The 21308-nt window shown below is 40.9% G+C and overlaps 1 protein-coding gene across 2 annotated transcripts in view; it reads right to left on the bottom strand.

Annotated features, from left to right (window-relative positions):
- Positions 1 to 520: 520 nt before the first annotated feature.
- The window catches only part of Cep290 (Centrosomal protein 290kDa), a 140617-nt gene continuing 119829 nt past the window's right edge, over positions 521 to 21308 (bottom strand). The window contains exons 25-26 of one of the 2 annotated variants that reach the window (XR_013062278.1): positions 5885 to 6032; positions 521 to 657 (exon numbers count right to left, since the gene is read on the bottom strand). The gene's annotated coding sequence lies outside the window, so the exon portion shown is untranslated. Of the gene's footprint in view, positions 675 to 5884; positions 6033 to 21308 lie in introns of both variants that reach the window. The other variant, XR_013062279.1, reaches the window with a different exon arrangement.

Here is a 21308-nt window from a genome sequence, read left to right as displayed (position 1 = left end):
CCTTATTCGAGGGTTAAAAGTTCAATGATTCCAAATCGCAACCCTCTTTCTATTAATTCGTACATTCAACCCTCTGGAAAAATTATCTAAACGAAAATAAAAGTGATAAGAAAGAGCATAGAAGAAAATTAAATTTTTCAGACGAAAAAGAGCGCAGTCGTGGTTGGTGTAAATGAAAAAGTTTCGTGGCCAGTTAACCAGGTAATACAAGCAAATGATTTTGTGGATATTGCGCGGGTCTACCTAAGTACACCCTGCAGATAAACACGAGTTCACCCCGTGTAAAAGCCCCCCCGCTCGTGAAGCTATAGGGGGATGTTTAGCAGCAAGGGATGATTCAAGCACCCGGCCGCCGACTGGCTCCCACTCCCCAAAGCTGTGAGCTGTCCATTCAACCGGTGCTGTTGGGGCCGTCTTTCAAAGTGGGCTTTGTTCCAGTTATTGGTATATGTATACTACGCAGTAACCGACCAGAAGAGTGGAGTTTCGTCTTTACAGAATCTTCGACGGATAAAAGGAGTCCTTAGTACGTAACATCCCTGTTCCCAACCAGGAAGCTCCGCGTTACAAGTCGCCAATTTCATTTCTTCCATCCTATCCTTCCAGATGGTTTAATTACACGAGATGCTCGCAGAAACTTCCATTCCTTTGCTGCTTCTGTAAATAATGCAAGCCTAGGAAATACAGAGTATTCCATAAGTAATGGATCAGGTTTTACAGTCGTGCTAGAATTAAGTGTTGGAAGAAGTAAAATATAAATCAAATATTAACAAATGTATTATGAAAAAGAAAAATAAATTTGTGAAAGATCTCAATCTTCTTTTATTGTACCCTGTGTTTTTTTCTGAGCCATCAGGATGACTCGTGATGATTCTAAATCCACCGATACACTCTTTTAATTACCCTATTTTAGAAAGATTGAGATACTAGGATCATCACGAGGATCATTAAAAGAAGCTTTAGCAGTTTTTCAAATTCATTTCAGGGAAGATGATAAATCAGTTACGCCTACAATTTAACGCCAATTATTATATCATCGATCACTTGTTAATTAATCCTTTGTTGATTCTGTAGAAACTGATTATTAGATTAAGATTATTATGTTCTACTCCCCTTTCTGTCACTATATTTTAATAGCACCAATATTCATGTTATTTTTTAAATAATATTTAGATAATTATATTAATCTACTATCAATTTATGGAATAGAGTGCTTATTAATAAAAAAATTTTTAAAAACATAGGATTCACAAGAATCATCCATTAGTCTGCATGAAACCACCCCTGCATCAAAGTGAGACGAAAGGGCTTTCGTATCGATCCAGAGGCGATGAAACCAATCACGATGGTCAAAGTTGTCCGATCCATTCGATGCTGATAAAAAAAATTTTCCCCTCGACATCATTGTGTTTCCCATTTTTCGTCACGAATCGTTTCACAAAACCCTAAGTTTAACGAGAAGCTTCAAAGTCTCTTCTATTTATTCAGATTCATTATTTCGTGCAATGACTAATTCCTCGTTAGTCATCCACAAGTTTATCTTAACCTTTGAACTAGAAAGTGCAGCCTCTGGGACAATGATCCACGAAGAATCATTCTGATCCATGATACTCAATAACGTTTTCAACAGCTTGGCCCCATTTGCATGGGGCAATTTTTTCATTTCTATAAAATTTTATTTCTAATTTTCAAATAAAAAATCTATGAAATCTTATTTTCCGAACATGAGGCTAATTACACTTCTACATTATTTGTGAAACTTTATTTTTGTTAATTTGTATAAGCTGACAAATAACTTTTAATACCTTTTAGTGGCAAATGTCATCAATCCCTATACGTTAATTGATGAAAAATAGAAAGCTTGATAGGCCCCCTCTCCCAATTAGTCAGTGAAATGCATGCATTTCCCGGTCGCAATGCTCGATCCAATTATGATACCAACGATTACTCGGCATAGAGCAGACTTCAGCGACGACAATGAGCCACGGTTTGGCCACGTAATTATTTGTCCTGCTCGCGAGTATAGTGCTAGCTAAATTAGGCGCGAAGCCAGCGAAGAAAAGAAGGGAACGAGGAAAAAGGGCGGATTTGGAAGAAAGATGAAAGGGTCCAAAGGGAAAGTGCGTCGTTTGAAGATGATGCTGTATTTGTTCGATTATTAGGATACAACCACCGGAAGTAAGCTTGCTTATTTTTCTTGAGAAATGTTTCTAATCGGTTTGAAAATGTTTTCCAAGCCTTTTGTATCGGGAGAAATGGTCGTATTAACCCTTCGACACTTTGAAAATTTATTTTCAGTAAACTCAACCGTATTATATTCATTTTATTATGATGGAGAATTAACATTATTTAAAAAATCTCATTTTGTCTATATTATTAGATTAATATGAACTAAGTTAATAATTATTAAGCGATGGGTTTCTGAACCGAGCCATACGATGTTCTCGGCTTTCAAAATTACTGTAAAATGTTTACAGCATCACGAGGAGAATACATAGATTTAAGAAAAAACAGAATGGAGGGCCAGCAGAGGCTTTAGAACAGCCAAAAATATTGAACGGCCCCTGAAACAGGAAAATAATAGCAATTGTGCGCGGACGGAAATTGTGTTTCGAAGCGAAATCGAAGGGACTGCCGTCCGGCAAGCGAAATGATTGAATCAAATTTTCCATGGGGATCCTTTGTTTATGGAGAACCGATACTCGGCTACGAATCTCATCGATAACGTACAGGAAACATCGAAAAGATGCGCGTTAACTCCGGGGGAAAATTTGAATTTCTGGAAATGAAATGAGCATGCACGAATGGAGAGGGAATGTCGATGCGGGCGTTCAGCAATGTACATCAGATCATTTCTTAATTGTAAATGGAAACGCGTCGAATAAATCGACAAGGTGATGGATAAAGGTGAAATTGGACGACCAACTGATCGTCGTAGTAAAGAGAAAATTTTAAACAGGTGATTCAAAACATCAGAGGATGGTCGAATGAAAAGCGTCTAATGTTATTGAAATTTTATTTTAATAATACACCTTTATTAGCTGTCCAATTTTTAATTCAAAATTTTTAGAAATCAAAAATTCGAAAATTCTTGCATGATATATTAAATTATCAAATCTGGACTCCACCCTGTAGGAGATTATCTACTCATACTTATGAAAACAAGATTTTTCTTCACAAAATTGGTGACTTCCTGTGGAAGTTTATGCACCACCGAAAAATGTGTGACGTGGCGTTTAAAGCAGGTACACGATATTCTCAGAACCATGTTCCTGTCTTTAGTCTCTGACTAATCTGTTCGATATAACCTGGACGATTTACAAGCTAAAGAATCTGGTAGTCTCCACGAAGCTAGAGTTCCATCAATAACTGGAATTTCATGAAAATGGATATTTTTCAAAAGTCTTCTTTTAACTAAAAGGACAAGATTGCCCTTGTCTTTCTTTTACTCCCTTCAAACACACACTTACATATATATTTAGGGAGGAATAAAAGGAAGAAAAAAAAGGGGGGGAAAGCGAGTTGGATTCCGTGGCAGCGTGGAAAAGTATGGCGAAGAAGGAACGGCCGGGCAGAAAGCACGGAACTTTTCCAAGAAATGGGAGAGCAAGGCGAGTCGAAGTGCCTTGAAGATAGAAAGAGAAGGAACAAGGAAAATTCTGGTTATTGAACTAAGATGGAGAAGGAAAAGGGGACGAGGGTGAGACAAGCTTATGCAGCTCGATACTCGATGGAAAAGGAGAGCGTTGAAAATGGCTTAGAGAGACGAGAGGAATGCGATTTGGGAGAAGCAGAAGGGAAAGAGGAACTTCTCTCCTCTTCTCCTGGAAAAGGAGCATAGAGTTCTGCCACGTTCAGAGGGTGGAGTAAGAGCGAACGACGACCGCGACTGGGGTTGTTAGGAAAATCCGAATGCTCAAATATTCAAATATTCGAATATCCAATATCCCATACTCAAATACCCAATTGCTCAAATATTCAAATACTCAAATGTACAAGCATCCAAGTATTCAAATACTCAAGCACTCAAATTCTAAAATACTTAAATTTCCAAGTACTCAAATACTCAGATCTTAAATTACTCAAATCTGAAAGTAGTTATATACTCAAATACTCAAACCCTAAATTACTCAAATATCCAAGTACACTAAAATACTCAAATAATGGAATCCCAAATCACTCAAATCTTCAAGTACTTAAATACTCAAATCTCCAAGTAGTCAAATACTCAAATTCTCAAGTAATCAAAATACCCAAATACCTACTCAAATACTCAAGATATTCGAATAATGGAATTGGAATTCGAAATTTTCATAGTTCAACTATCCCAACTTTCACAGCCCCAACGATGACACTGAGGACGACGACGACGACGACGATGACGACGATGACGACGACGACGAGGACAAGAAGATGAAGCGGAGGTGGTGTGGCGAAGGGAAAGAGGGAAACCTTTCACGAGTCGAGTGTAACGGGGGTGCAGGTTTTGGTTAGGGGTTAGGATCGTTGGGCGAGAAGGGCCTACGGTGGTAGGGAAAGAGACGAACGACCGACAAAAGCAGTTGGTTAGAAGGAGATAAACCGACGGTTCTATACTGGCAGATCGGCCGAGAAAGTGAGACAAAGGGAAAAGGAGAGGTACACAGGGTGTTTGAAAAGTAACTTCCTGGTTTTACCTTGATGTAACCCTCGAGAACGAAGGGAATGAAATGTGCTTTTCTCGTTACTGTCGATTTTCTGTTATTTTCTATTAATGTAAATTAATATTAATTTATTATTCTTGTTATTTCTATTTATCAATTTTCAATTAATAAAAATAATTAATATTTAATCTATCTTAAAATATTTTCTATTTTATATTAAATAAAATTGATCCATCGCTCTGCTTGATAATTAAAGTTAATTCTCAAAAACTAAAGACAAATTGCATTGACCAAAATCAAGATTTCATAACAGATTTACACCTGAATGAATCAGAATCATCAATAAAATCTAGGTGTATTGAGTATCAGGTGATTGGTCCAAGTAATCTGTAACATTGTTTCGGCGATGCTGAACAAATCGCTTTTCAATGACCACGTTAGCAATACCAATTGTTTCATTGTTCGCGATTATGTAAACTATGCCAGTTACGTAAACTATGTATTTCTATCGGTTGAAGAAAACGGAAAGGTCTGGGTATGCCCATAAAAAGAGGGTAGCCTGTGCGACGACGACGAGGAGCAAAACCACGGTGAAAGGGATACAAGTTGTTGGAAGAAAGCGGTGTGTTTCGTCGTGTCTCGAATCGATTACGATTCTTACGTGCCACTAAATATTTCAACTATTGTATTTAGTCTGCATTCGGTTGTACAGATGTGAATATTATGTGATAGATGTGATTCGAATATTATCGAGTGACAGATGTAGAAAGAATCGATATGCAATTGGTATATTGATTGGCAAATGCAGGAGTTAAGAGTCTTATAAGCCTTATAAATATTTCATTTTTCGGTGTAAATTTTCATGAAAATTATTTTCACAAATATTTCACAAAATATTTCATACAATTCTACAATTTTATTTCGAAGAATAATAATTGATCATAAAATAATACGGTAAATTTGCCATTCAAATTATTTGAAACTGCGGGTATTGTTTTGTAATTTTTAAATCTGAATTATATAGAATATAAAAAAGAAAAATCATTTGTATTATTTTGGAATTCACAACGTTGTTATGTGAATATTATGGAATAAATTTTCGCAGAGATTTCCCAGAAATGAATAAACAGAAATATTTCATGTAATAAAATTTCAAAATTTAGTGCATTGATTAACGTTTGACAAAATATGTAATTGCAAGACACTACTGAAATTAATCTTAACATAGTTCCATTACTTACCCCGAAATAGAAGAAACGAGAACCCTGTCGTCAAATTGTCACGCCATAGTCTTCAACACATGCCACATCATAGCCACGGCCACAAACTCTACAGAACGAATATTTGTCTGCGCGCGATAAGGTATAGTTGGGCTCGAAGATATAGTACCTATTATGGAAAAATCATTCATATGAAAGAATATGAAATTCAAGGATCGAAACACAACTTTTGGTAAGATAAGAAATTTCAATCTAATTCACGACTATTCGATGTAAACTAGAAATTAATTTACTATTTGTAGTGTTAATTATTTTTAAGTAATTCTATTAGCAATAACAAAACAGTATACGACGCTACGGCCCTGGCTACGACTACAACAATAAGTACATATCTCCGCTCCACGCTTTACTTTACGACCGCACTGTATCTCCACACCGGACTATACCGCACAAAGTTCCTTAGGTTTTCCCGGTACGGTCACTTTACCGTTTCGTTTGCAGATGTCTTTATTGCCTTACCTGCTTTTATGATCGCAAGGGCAAGAAAATGGCAGAAGTGAGTCAGTCTAGGAAGAAAATTCGTCATGAACACTTTGTTACTGCGACGGCCATTACAAAATGTCTTTGTCGGAATTCGTCATTCGTTCCTGTTTATATTGGAAGGAGAAGTAGCTTAGGTGGCGATATATCGAGAGTCTACTGAAAATAATTGTAATCCTTAAATTAATCTTAAATACAAAAACGAATGGTGGGGTTTCTACAGATGGCTATCATGCCCGGCAGTGTACGATACTGCCACCAGGGCAAACTCTTGTGCAGCACTGATCTGTATTTCCCGGATACTCTGTAGCTCGTCTGACACTGGGGTGAGAGATGAACGATCTCTGGTCAGAAAATATTATCGTATACACAGAAGGTTCGCAACGTTGCCATTCTGAAGATGCTCGGAGGCAGTGTTTTTATCATCAGCGAACCTCATCGTCCAATTGATTCGCGGAGAATCTTCTCAGTCGCGGCATACTAATGACCGCGACGATGATCTCGCGCCCCGGGGGTTACCAACTAATTTGTTCCACACTCGACGACGTTCGCTGCGCTCGTTAACGCCGATGTTCCGTCCAACACGATGTTCTGGAGGGATAGGCGTGCTCGTTCGCGCGTCCCCGCTGCCAACTTTCCATTTGGAAGGCTTCCTTCCGTTCCATGCTAAAGTGGGTGGATATTCATCAATACATGGTTGCACGGTAAATCGAGGGGAAAGGAAGTCAATCTGATGGAATTCACGCGGGAAATTTCAAACTATATCATCTTCTCTTAGATGAAAGAAAAAGGAAAAAAGAAACGAGGGGAATAATAGTGATTTAGTCTAATTATAAGATTTGCTTGATAGATTTTTATGAATAAGATTGAGTAGGAGATTAATTTATCTAGAATTACCGCTGTATTTAAAATGGCGCCCTACCTTAAAACGATCGGGGTTGAAAAAATCTAAAACCATTGATATAGGGAGGAAAACGATATGGAAGAAGGGATAACGGGTTAATCACTGCCTGAAATCGTCCAGTGAGGAAAAAGTTAGGTTAGGACAACTGATGTATTCAAAATGGCGTCCTAACCTAAAACGATCAGGGTTGCAAGAATCTAGGGACTTCGATATAGAGAGAAAAACGATACCGAAGAAGAGGTAACGGGTTAATCAGTGCCTGAAATCGAGCAGTGATTCGTTCTCGAATCGCAGTTCGTTTACGATTCGCGGTTCGGTCAACTTACACGAGCCGCAAGTGACCGTGAAGAGGCACGACACTGTAAAATAAGGACGCGCATCCACCTTTCTACTCGTGGTACCGCAAAGAAAACGGTGACCCGCGTCGTTCGCTGCGTTGCATTCCAGCTTGTTAGTTTGGCTGCCGTTCGCCTTGCATCGGCCTGCCTCGCCTCGCCTCGCCTCGCTCTGCTTTTCTTTCCTTTAACTCGTTTCACTCGGGAGTGCTTGAAAATAATGCCGTCCCGGGGAGCAAGAGCAGCTCGAAACGTTCGCGAGCATTCTTCCATGACCGCTCGATTAACGTACGCAGTCAATTATGCTAACTCCTACGGTATGCGTTCGTCAGGTTCTGAAGAGAGGGACCAGCGAGCACAACACGACAACAGACGAGAAAGAGAGAACATTCTACCGCTTTATAAATTGTTAGACGTCTGTACGTCGCTTCTTCAACTTCTCGGCTCTCTCTCTTCTCTCACCCTTTCACGGGAATCCCTTTGATCCATGTCTCTTCGCCGTTGTATACGGGATTGTTCTTCAGCTTCCGTTTGTCAATTGTTCGTCGACGGCTTGGATGTTTCAGCACGTGTGCATTGCACTGGCTGTTGAGTAGCCAATTGATGATCAATAAAGATTAAGACCGAAAATTCATGACACTTCCAAATTTGTAACTTTTCCCATTTAACCCTTCTACTTCGTCCATTCTTCCTTTTTCTATTAATTATTCAATTATATCTAGAAAATTTGAGACACCAGTGATTCTCATGACGATGAAGGTGTTTTCATCAGACAGGATGACTGAATTCGATCGAGCACATAATCGGTACGATCCAAGGAGGAACCTATCATGTCCGAGCAGAGTCTCGAGCATAGATTATTCTGGTCCTAAGACACATATAGGAGGAGAGTTCAGGGCGTCGTATAGAAATACTCATTCTAATCATAGGAAATTCCTTTAACAGACCGACTGGTAGGAGGGGCAGGGATAGGGAGAGAGAGGATGCACCCCTCTCTGAATTTCACCAAGGAGTCAAGACTGTCGACGATGACAACGGCGACGACGCCGCCGCCGACGACGACGACAACGACAACGACGACGTCGACGTCGACGGGGCTGGCTATAAATACCAACCCCTCTGGCCTCTCTCACTGTTACTCTCCCTGCTTTTCCCTCCCGAGAGAGATGTCCTCATCCCCACCCCATCTTTTCCGCTACTCCTATCTCTCCCTCTCACTCTTTCTTTCTTTATACAGGGTATTCGTGATAACATTAAAAATAATTTTAAGGCAATATAAAAATTTTCCTACCATCCTTAGTTGTTTTGATGGAGAATACAATCTTTTCATTTTCATAGCCTGCAGACTATTGAGCTAGATTCAATAAGCACAATACATTCTACTTTTATTCAGACATTTCCAAGTTTACTGGATATACAGGGTGATTCATATAATTGGGGCAAACAGTACCTTTGGATATTTTACACCTTCAAAGTAAAAAGAAATTTGAGAAATAAATAAATGGTGGTGAGTGATATTAAGTTTATGCACTTTTGTGCATTGGTGCATAAGAAAAGTGCAACTGCATATTTTTCTGCTGAGGCTCTTATACATCTTAATACTGTTAATTCAACAAGTATTGCATTATGTTATTCATCATTTGTAAGTGAAACGATGAAAATTTGTATACTGTTTGGAAGTTAAAGGATTAAAGATGAAGCCTGACCCAGTTACATGGAACACCCTGTATATCTATCTCAGTTTCGCCATTTTGCTCGTTCCACCAGCACCTCGTTTCCTTCTTTCTCGATCTACGTTTGCTCCTCTCCGCCTCGTACCATCTTCCTCTTTCCCTCCGTCACGCTCTCTATCTTCCTCCCCCTTCTTCACCCTTTCTTTCTCGTTCCTCCCTTCTTCAATCCCTGGCTACGTCTCTCTTCCGCTGTCCTTACCGGCTTCGTATGCTTCATGCTCGTACGCCTCTACTCCACAATATGTATTTAAAATAGCTGCATGCTGCAAAATAACTGAAATAGCCGTGAAGGGTCGATGATCCCCGTGGCTCCTACTTCCTGGAACAGACGCATCTTCACGGATTTTCGACGACCAATGGTAAAACGACATCGAGTGTCGCCACTTTATGTCCTTTATTGATATACGTCTTTCTCGTGTTTGCTCTAATCTAGGCATCTGTGTTGTCTAGGTAGTGTTGGGCGGTGAAAAAAAAGAGGATGGACACTATGAATTGTCGTCGGTGATTTATTAGTCTTTAGCGTGGAGTCAATAGCGTCGAGATGTAAATGTCTAATAGGAAGCGTATAATTTTTAGTGGCGAGTAGCCAGAGTCCAATCGTAACCGTAGAATTGGCAGTGTCGAGTTGTTAGCGTCGAGTTGTCAGCGTAGAACTGTCAGCGTCGAGTTGTCAGTGTAGAATTTTCAGCGTCAAATTGTAAGCGTACAATTGTCAACGTCAAATTATCAGCGTCAAGTCAATAGCGTCGAATTGTAAGCATAGAATTATCATCGTCGAATTGTCAGCGTCAAGTCAATAGCGTCGAGTCGTCAACGTCGAATTGACAGCGTCAACTTGAACTCAATGGTATCATCGCCAGCGCGACGTTAGGATCATCAGGTGATCACATTTCAGTAAAAAAATGGAATATTAACATACTGAACGGGCAACAATGTTCCGATTAGTGTTATACAACACGAGTTGTGGATCCGTGGTTAACACGCAATAAACGTACATAGGTAAATTCGATGAATATTTACCACCGACTGACACCTGATTAACTTGGCGATCTCCAGATCTGTATCGAGATTGAAATCGAGGAGAAGAAAAAGATAGCTGTTTAATTTTTATCAGCATGAATGATTCATCACATTTCCTCTTTTACGCGGTTGCTCGACAGTCAGAAAAACACGTTTTCGAACGTCTAAATGAAGATAATTTTTTTTAGGACGATGCTAAAGAACCTGCGACTCTTTTCGATAAAGTATTTTGCAAACAAAACGGGAGTAGTTATGGACGCAGGAAACTGTATCTTCTGAGAGCAATATGCAATCTCAAAGTTTCCATTTAATACAACGATAAAATGATTTCTTTTCAACAAGATTTATGATTTTATCGTGAAATGACGAGTACACAGTATAAAATCATAAATCGGCATGTTATTTATATAAATTGCTTTGAATAACTTCCTGCAATTTCGAATCTTTCGATGAAACACTTGAAAATTTTTATTTGATAAAAAAGAACAATCCTAAAGGAGTATCTCGCAATATACCAAATACTTGATATCGCTAATCACGAGATTTTGATATCGGTAATCTCGAGTCAACAATGTGTAACAAACTCTGGTTTTGCGGACGCGCGACTAAATTACACTCGATAAGCAACCTTCAATTTTTTTCGACGGTCAAGTTTACTGTTATATTTGACCAGCCTCTGCCGTTAATAATAACAGTAATAAATTAAAAATAGATGAAATTGAAAAATCGCGTAATATTACGATATCTTTGTTCGACATCTTGATGGAATTATGTTAGCTAACACGCGAGATTTGTCGCAGCTACCGGCTGCAGGCTGAGCCTTGACATTGGTCACGTTGCATTTGCATTGCAGAAACTCGCAAAGATTCTTGCGCGCGCGACTCGTTCGGAAGGTAAAAAAAAAAAAAGAAGAAATGAAAAAAAACGGAATAATCGTTGCGATATGACAGGGAGGGGTCTGTGAGATCTAGAATAATCGAGTTCGTATCGATTCGAACGGCGTCTTACAAGCGGAAATAAAACGAACAGGTTTTCAAGGAGCTTGTGTACAAATTTATCGCATTGTCAAATTATCACTTCAATGGAAGAATCTACGATCGAATCAGTCACGTATGGCGTGATTGAATTGTATCTGAAAATACGTCTCAGATAAATAGTCGTCCTTTTAAGCCTCTGACGTCAATGTCGCCAGGGCGAAATAAATTTTGCGATCGGTCGCGTGTAGGCGGTTCGTTGCATTCTACGAATCTACGTCATAGTTCATTCACAGCCACGCTATTGAAGCCCGATGTACGGCCACCTCTAATTTTACATCCACCGTGGACTTGTATCGTGATGCGGACGATTCACCCGCAAACCTGGCTACGTCCTCTTCGTCTTCCTCCTACATCGATCCTCGAGGCAATTAACTAAAAGAACGACGAATTTTCGACGAATATTTTATTTTATAGTTTATTTGTTTTGAGTATTTGTTTGAATACTACGTGCTCTTGATCTTGAATTTTCATATTTTAGAACACCCTGTATAGAAAAACTTCTACACCTGCTGTATCGCCTAAACCTGCAACGTAATTATTGAACTTTGCCGTCGAGTTCATTCGTCACACCTATCGCATAGGTCACGGGTAAGCAACCTTTTCTTGTTGGAAGACCGCATGTGACCTAGTTGAGACCTGATCAGGCTACATCTAGTATCACAGGTTACGTGTAATTAGGAAACTATAAATAGCTGCATTATCATCTATTTTCGTCCTATCGGATATCCTATAAGGTGTATGAGTATCGTAGTATAAAAGAAAAATGAGCTTCACACGATTTTTTTACATTGATACTAATTCTTGCCCATTAAGAAACTGGTCAGTAGTTAAAATTAACGAAAATTGAAGCTTTCAACCAAATATGATAATAATAGCAATAAACCTTTAATTAAGAATGAAGTACCGAAAGAACACCTCATAAAACAACTAAGAAAGCAATTATCACTGGGGCGACTATATGAACCATCAAAAGACCATTCTGGTTCGGTATCGTTACATCAAAAAACCCTGAACCTTACAAAAAGAACAACGCTGTTACATCGAGAGGTTCTCCGTCTGTTCCGTACAAAAAGATCGCGAAAGTGTTAACAGGTCATCGTCACGAATCGATCAGCGATACCTAAAACAACATCGCCGTTCGATCGTCGAATTATTGATCGCTTGCCGATCGCCGCACGAAACCGGTCCCCTTTCAATTTTCTCGCCCATTTTCTATCCGCAAGGTCGATGGTGCGATGTCGTGATCAACATTTCTAAGGTACTATTCACAATATCGACGGGAGCATACCGTAAACGGAGCGTAGACGGAACGTAAACGAACAGACAGTGTCGATTAGAATAAAATTCAAAGATTAAACGCCTACAACCTAAATAAGGATATTAATTGATGATACCGAGATCGGAGCGTAAGCGGACCGTAAATGGACCGTATGCGAGCCGTAAACGTAACGTAAGCGTACCGTGAGCGGTCCAACTAGTTATATTCGAGATTATCTGTAATGTCAACGTCTACAATTTAAATACGGGATTAATAATTGATCGAACCGAGATCGTAGCGTAGACGGACCGTAAACGCACCGTAAACAGACCGTAAGAGTACCGTAAGCGTACCGTAAGCGTACCGTAAACGTACCGTAAACGTAGAAAAAATGTATACCGGGTCTAATTCTCGCAAAGATGGACGACGTTTATCTGTCGACAGTAGAATCTAAAACCTTCTCGCGCAGAAATAAAACTCGAAGCTCGAGGGCAGCTCGCAGCTTCTTTCAATCTCGACGGAACGATGCTTTAAGCCTCGGAACCGCACAGTCCATCCTCCCTAACGATCATTCATCCTTTCTCACCCTCGATCCCGAAATGAAAGAATACAGACACCGAAGGAAAGAGAGCACTCTGGCTGTAGGTAGCCGTTGAGACGTGGTATGGGGTTTATAGGAGACGGCCAGAAAAAGCGAAGAAAAGAGATGAAAATTAAAAAGAAGAAGCAAAAGGCGCAGCGGCACTAGCAGCAGCAGCAGCAGGAGAAAGAGAAGGAGAGTAGAAACTCTCGTAAAATCGATTCGACCCGTGAGAGAGAGAGAGAGACCACCAAAGAGATAGCGCGAGTGCTTCTCCTTCAGAGACTGGGGATCGTGAACGTGCGCTGCTGGATCGGTCGCGAACAAAGTCTCGCATTGTGTTGCAAGATCGCAGCCCTCCGCTGCTGGGAATGGTTAAGTGATAATAATAACAGTACGAATTTTTGGAATAGTTTATACCTACGGGAAGCAGCGGTCTTATCGGGACGAAGAGCAAGAAGGACAAGAAGAACAAGAAGAAGAAGGTGGAGGAAGAGTCAGCAACGAAGATCCGAGTACGACTGAGAGGAGGCGAACGAGGTGGATGGAAGAAGAGCGCGTGGAGAATGAAAGAATGAAAGAAGGCAAAGAAAGGAAGAAGAAAAGTAACCGCGGAGGGGAAGCGACCAAGAGACGATACCGAACAGCCACTCTCTCTCTGTGCTCTTATACACGAACGGTCGATGAGAATGTTCGGTGGGGGTGGTCGTGATGGAGTCGCGAGGGGAGCAAAGGGTGCGAGGGTGGCTCGGCGAAGATGGAGCGGGTTAAGGGACGACGACGAAGAAGAAGAAGAAGAAGAAGAAGAAGAAGGAGAAGAGAGAAGGGGAAAACGGTACCGACGAACGAGAAGAAGACGACTACTCCTCTGCGTCGAGGATCGGACGTGGATGGAAGGAAGAGGAAGAAACGTCCGTGCGGAGAACTCGCGAGCCACGCCAGGGACGAGTAAGGGGAAGGAAGGTCTCAGGAGGAACGCGTGAGAGAGAAACGCAAGAGAGAAGAGAAGGAAGAGGATGTGGAAGAGGGACGGTGAGAGAGAAGAGCGAAGGGAGAGGCAAGTGAAGCCAAGTGAAGTGAAGTGGGGCCGCGGGACGGACGCAGTGGCATTGACCCCGTATAGTAAGTAAGGTAATGTGAACAGCTAGCACGCCTCTCATCTCTCTCTCTTTCTCTCCACCTTCTCGTCTCCTCTCTTTCTCATCGTCTCGTTCTTCCTACGAACAGCGTTCTCCGTTTCTCTCTCCTCTCGCTCGCGGCCAAAGGGTTCCCATCGGATATTGTTCGGTCGGTACAGGAGGGTGACCTCAGGGTGGACAGCGACCTCGACAGCACCTTCTATCGGCTCGCTCCTACGGAGTCATCATCGCCGCGAAACGCTAATCGCGATGCAAACCTATGCCTGGACGGGTTGCAAATGAATTCTCTCCCACTTGCACCAAATTATTAACGATCGAATAAATTACTTGATACTTTTGGAACAGGTGAAACTATACCTTTGGTCGAAAGTTTAGAACCACTTAAACCCTTGTCGTACAAAATCGTGTCACGGTACTTACAGTTCAAATATATTTTTGGCTGATACTTTTAGTATGGTTGAATTTCGAGTTTAATTGTAATCATAATTTTCTCAGTCAAAGATCGTTGAACTCTATGTATGCATATTTTATTTTCCTATATTTGTTTTAAAATTCAAGCAACGAATAGTTAGCTCCGGCTGACTCAACTATCGAACAAATCACAGGCGAAGGGGTTAAACGAACGAACACTTTGATGTTGCATATTCTGCGCAGTCCCATGGGCTGCTGCAATTTTATTCGTTCGAAAGTGTTCTAACTTATGAATGGCACGATGCATATATAGTTAGAATGCAGTCGAGAAAGGGAACATAATGAAGCCAACAATGGTATCCTCCTTCGCTTAAGAAGGATGTTATTATCCATCAAATATACACAATGTTGCCTGTCTTCGTTGCTACCCACTCGAGGTTGAAGCGAGACACCGGGGACCGTATCCGATCCTCGTTGACGCTAACGAAAGATCGCGTGAAGTCATCGATAAAGTCACCGCGTCGACTTCGATTCGACCTTCTTCGTTCGCTCGTTAGCCGCAGTAGAACGACGTTTCGTGGTATTCAATTACTACGGCGTTACACGCCGCTTTCGACCCTTCGAATACGCTTTCCTTGCCAAAAAGATCACGCGGATCGACCGAGCCACCAATGGTCTCCATTATATTTCAGCTTCTTCCTGGAAGTGGATTTCGAAGGCTGTGCCTGCTGGAAACTGTACATAGAACGTAACAACAGCTATCGCGGTCTCCTTCAATCAGGAAAAGGATTCCCACGGGATATTGTTTGCTAGGTGGATATAGGCGGTCGACCTTTAAGCTATTCAGTGACCTCGCCAGCTCCTGACGTTCGATCCTCAGGTCTCCCTCCTGTTACCTTGCTACGCGCACCAGCCTACAGAATCTCAATTTCTCAATTATTCCTCCACACTTGCTTGATTTTACATTCTATACAGTACCGAGGGAAAAGAAATGTAATTTTTATTTTAATTTTTCCATGGAAATTAGTAGCGCTATTTCATTTTTTAATTAAATTAAATTAAATATATAAAATGTGTCTTTGGTTCATAGTTTCTGTAATATTTCTCTAGCAAGAAACTAACGATTCGTGTACCTGTGGTATATCTAAGGCTTATCACGCGGTGGCTCGTTATCGGGTTCGATAGCGGGCGAAACGCGACCTCGCGAAAGAACGCGACGCGACACCGGCTACGAGAGTTGCGTCGCGTCGCGTTCCGCGCGCGTGCATATACCCATCGCGCCGCCACGTATCCGCTCGCTGCAGAGATGTCTTTACGAGCGAATGATGCATGCGTTCACGTGAGCACCGATGCGCATACCAGGAAGAATCTCGATGCGTAGTGCCGTGGAGAGCGTGGTTCGGGCTACTTGAGCACACTCGCGCGAGCGTGGGTGGGTACCGTGAGACCCCGCTTAGAGGGAAGCATGGAAACCTTACCAAGGATAACCTTCCGACACGAATAATCTGAAAAATTATAAATTTGCAAATAACCTTCAATATTATTATCCCACTGTCAGAAGAACTTTTGAAGAAATTTTATTATTTCTTTGATTTTTTATAATTAGTATATAATAATAATTTATTCATTTCTCTATCGACTATATCATATTGCACTACTTCTAGCAAATTTCTATTTTCATTATTGTTACTAATTTTATTATTTCTTTAATTTTTTATAATTAGTATATGTATAATTATAATTTATTCATTTCTCTATATCATAATGCACTACTTTTAGCAATTTCATTCCCGAACCGTTGGTAATTCCTTATCTCGAGCTAACGACGCTCGAGATATTGGTAATCAGTTTCCAGAACTGATTACGTATCTTGGAGAAAGCAGTTGCTCGAAACGTAGCAAGATTGTTTTAGAAGGTACTGTATCTGATTCGGCTAAATGAAAAAGCTTTGCATCGAATTAGCTATTTTGAAATTATTTAAATTCATCGTAAATTTGGTTACCATCCTGATGGTTGGCCACCATCGACGTTTCCGCTTACGGAAGAAGTCGTGTCGCGTATGCAGCACGTTTCCCACCGCGACATAGACATCGGTTCTCACGGGGAACACGCGTCTTCGCACGGTCCTGACGCGCGTACACGCGTAACTCCGCTTGAAACCTTCGACGCGTATATGTACAAGCGGATCAATCGTTCTTTTTGCAAACCGTGTTGCACTTTCACTTGGTTTCCTGTCGAAGGCGCGTCTAATATTCGCTATTGTTTCACACCGACCTCGACGATGTTACCCTGGTCGAACGATTCGCCAGTTCGAACACCAATCAATCGAGCCTCTAATGTTCTAAGACGTAACGTCTATTATGTAAGGGTCGATTGATTGCGCAATTTGCACGCATAATTGTTTCGTCGGTCGACTTTGATTTTGCTTCGAGCTTCTCGAGAATTGAAATTCAAATAACCATTTTTAATTTGAAGTTTTTATATTCATGTTTCTTTTATTCTTTCTTTTTTTTTTTCTTCTTTCGGTAGGCGGCAATTACGTCGGCGATTTTAAACACCTCTCGTAAACAGCATGTTTGTACCGTATAACGTTCGTTTGCTCGAATTTCGAAGAAAAACAACGAGACGCGATAAGCGGTTGATCGTGGATAAGAGACGAACGGGCACGTTTCGTAGCATTTGCAATAATCCTGAAACGTTTTAAACCTGCATAATATACGACCGTCTTAAAGCAAACTGTACAACAAAGAACTCGGCTCGGCTGTGTTTTCATGCAACAATATCTTTCGGGAAACAACGCTTTACCGTACGACCGATCAAATCGATTATTTTCAAAACCGCCTGCCATTTGTCGAGGACAAAAATCACTCTAATCGAGTACGATTGAAGGAATCCAACGGGATTTAGAACTTAATGCTTGGAATAAATATATCGTGACTTATTATGATAATGCTGGAATGCGTTGTGATTTTGTAAAAGGATAGAAGTTTTGAATGTTGCATTTTATTATAATTTTGGATAAATATTATTTTTTAATTCATTAATGTCCTAAAGTGTATACACGTAATATTTTATTGTAATTTCTATGATCAAAAGTGTTTTAATTTGAACAAAATAATATACTTTTTACATCTAGGAATGAATGAACGAAGAAGCAGAGGTTACACGATTATTGTGAAACAAATCAGCCGACAAATAATACTCTTCTGTTGTTAAAACAATGCCTTTCATAAAGGAACACCTGTCGTTTGCGATCAGACTGCTATTTTCTAAACTTCGTACCACCTGTTGATTACAAAAATCCTTTTAATTGAAGCCAGTCGTGGAATATTTTCCACTTACTTTATGACGTAATATTCACATTAATTTCGTATGAAAAATTTCATTAACTCGGTAATTAATTATCTAATGAGATACTATGAAAAATTAATTTTTCCATCTATTTTCTCAATTTCTTATTTTGAACTACAATCGTAACTTCAGTAATACAAGTCACCCTGTCTCTTCATTTCTTAATTATTTCACTAATTTTCTCTGCAAATAACCAGTCATCTATGACCTCAATAGGGTTCAAAGTGTTAATTACTCTTCTAATTTCAACTTTCTTAGTCTAAACTATTGAAAAATGGAAACTTCTAATTATTTCAAGGAGAGTTTCTTTAAAAGCCTAATTTTAACCAATATGATCCATTGAAAGGTATACCACTTTATTAGAAAATCTAACATTGCTTTTTAGAACTCGAACGTTTCTCAAACGGTGTTTCTAATTCTTTTTTCTTTCTTCTTAGAAGCGAGAGCATCGATTGTCGCAACGCGTCACGATTGCCATTTCTGGCGTGTTGCGATACGCGGACGTATTAGTCATAGTTACTGCATACCGCACAGAAAATTGAGACATCCGGCAAGGACGGCCACAGGCTATTCGTGTTAGAAATTTAAAGAACAGCCGCGGCTATGCAAATGCGTAACGCGCTTGGGCTCGAGCGGATACGCGCGTACTAGCCAGGCCAAGCTTGTGCAACCTTGACGATCGAGAATGTGTTTGACCTCCTCGTTGCGGATAATCCTGCTCCTCGCCACCTGGTTAATGCCTCCCGTGTCCTTAAAATCATCGCTTTTCTTATTTTCCCTTTTTTCCCTCATTTGTCCACCTGTCTCAACACACCCAAAGTTGCAAGGATAAATCGACACTTTATAATCAATAAATTTGTCATTGAAGAATAAGAAAAAAAAAAGCAATAAAGATGAACAAAAGATAATAATATCAAACAAGAATCTATGTATATACACTACTGTTGGTTCATAGAATGGAATCATCTACAAAATTATATTTTATTTTTGGTACCATACTTTTAACATTGGTACGTAACTGTGACTCGACACCGAAAGGGTTAACGGTTCGACGTCCTAAACACTCGGCATCTCTTGACCCGACGCGTCGATAGGTTAACGCGATCTCGATCAGAAAGAAAAAAGAAATGGTGGTCACCACGGGTCCATACACATACGTAGAGTCCCGAAAAGAATCGACGCCTGTGTCACGTGGCACGAGTTCTCAGTCTCTCCCTGTCTCTCCCCCATGATCCCGAACCGGAGGAGCCACCCGACTTCTTGAGGTCGAGGAATTTAATAACGGACGAGGTCGAACCGAGTCGAATCCAGTCGACTCGACTCGACTCGACTCGACTCGGCTCGAGTCCAGTCGAGTCGCGCGCGCACTCGAAAAAGAGAGCCACCAGCCCGGACAGCGCACTGGTCACCAGAGAGGAGAGAAGGTTGCGCTCATTCATAGGAATTTTACAGGTTGTCAGGCAGGTTTGACCGGCCTTTGTCATGGAAGTAACTCCGTCGAGAACGACCGCGGGCCCCGTATTTGTTCGTTTAGGATGGCGACGAATCACCGATGAATTTAGACGCGCGCCTCTTATACCTGCGCATTAGCTGGCACACCAAACAGCATATCGTTAGAGATTCATACGAAAATCAATATCAAACGATCAACATGAAACAAGAAAAATGAAATAAAAAATATTTCATTTCAATGATTCCTATAGAACAGAGCGAAAAGCTTCATTGTCCGGTGCGTACTCGCTCGCTCCTCCCGTGCCGGCGCGATCGAGCATGTTCGACAGATTTTTGCCGTGAAAGTGGCACGCGGCAGCGGAATCACTAAACAGGTATTTAGCGCAGCGGCGAGTAATCAGGATGAATTCGGTCGCGAATGTGTTTCAACTTTCAAAATGCACCCGCCAGAGGAGCGGGTCGCCGATGGCTTGGAAATAGGAAGTGCGCGTTCGGCAGCGCGCGAATACGCGACTGCACCTCCTAGAACCGTCTGAACCGACGTGAACCGAGGCGAACCGTTCGAACGGAACCACCGTGTTGATTCGCCTTTCCTGCGGACCACTTGGATCGGATGACAAACGGGGAAGAAACTTACAAGTATATCTGGAAGTTCAAACAACTCGGTAATTGCTAATGATAAATATTAATAAACATCCTTCGAATGAGGAAAATGATTTTCAATTAATGCTTCTTTTAGCGAGAACGAATCTCTTAAGAGGAAACGCTATGCTGAACGTTTTCGAACTTTGAAATATGATCATTTAAACGACTCCGGAATTGACCCTTAAAGGAACTTTGTTCGGTTAGGTAGTCAGGTTATAATAGATTCTATCGACTCGGAGCTATAAAAGTCGTGGGGAAACATTCGAAGAAAGAAAGTCGGTCCTTAGGAATATATACCTACTCTTCGGGACCTGAACCCGTGAAAAAGAAGGCGTAAAAAAAAAAATGCAACAGAGTAGCTTCTCTGCGGTGGACAATAGAAATTTCGGTAGCTTAATGATTTATAAATATAAATAATTAGAATCGATGCATTTCCTTCTTTTTTTGACATTGAAGCTCGTTGATTTTATATTACTCTCGTTTTGGCGGAAATTTTAACATAATGTCGGCGTGTCTTTAAGATCGTCCATCGGATGACCTCGAAATCATCGATCGGCTGGTCGAGCTTAGAATCAAGCGTGAATCTGTTCGTTTCGTAGGTGAACACGTGGAAATGTAGGTGTGTAGAGACACGGTAGAGCACCGATATATCCCGTGCACCGGTCGCGGACGACTCGTGAACCGCCTCTTTTATCCGGGGCGCAATTGAGTCAACGGCCTTTCGAAAGAAGTAACGGTATACGATTATTACTCCTACCGAGTCTATACTCACGAAACTGAAACATTCGCGGGCGTGCGCGAGCGCGCTTCAGCGAGCAAGTACTTTACCTACACATCGCTATGTGTTTCTAAGTCTCTTTTATCACGACTGTGGTCTCTGGCTATGGTTTTACAGACCCGCTGACAGATCGACGCCTTTTAAAAGATTCCAGAAAGGAAACGAGACGAACCTGCTTCGCGGATCATTCTCGTCGATCGTCTTTCGCTTTTATTGAAATCGAATGGAACTCGATGATACGTTCAACGTCATTAAATTCTTT

This window comes from Osmia lignaria, chromosome 6 (genome assembly GCF_051020975.1).
Source record: "Osmia lignaria lignaria isolate PbOS001 chromosome 6, iyOsmLign1, whole genome shotgun sequence".
In the NCBI taxonomy this organism is placed as follows: domain Eukaryota; kingdom Metazoa; phylum Arthropoda; class Insecta; order Hymenoptera; family Megachilidae; genus Osmia; species Osmia lignaria.
The sequence above is the reverse complement of the archived record's forward strand: the minus strand, read 5'-3'. Positions and strand labels throughout refer to the sequence as shown.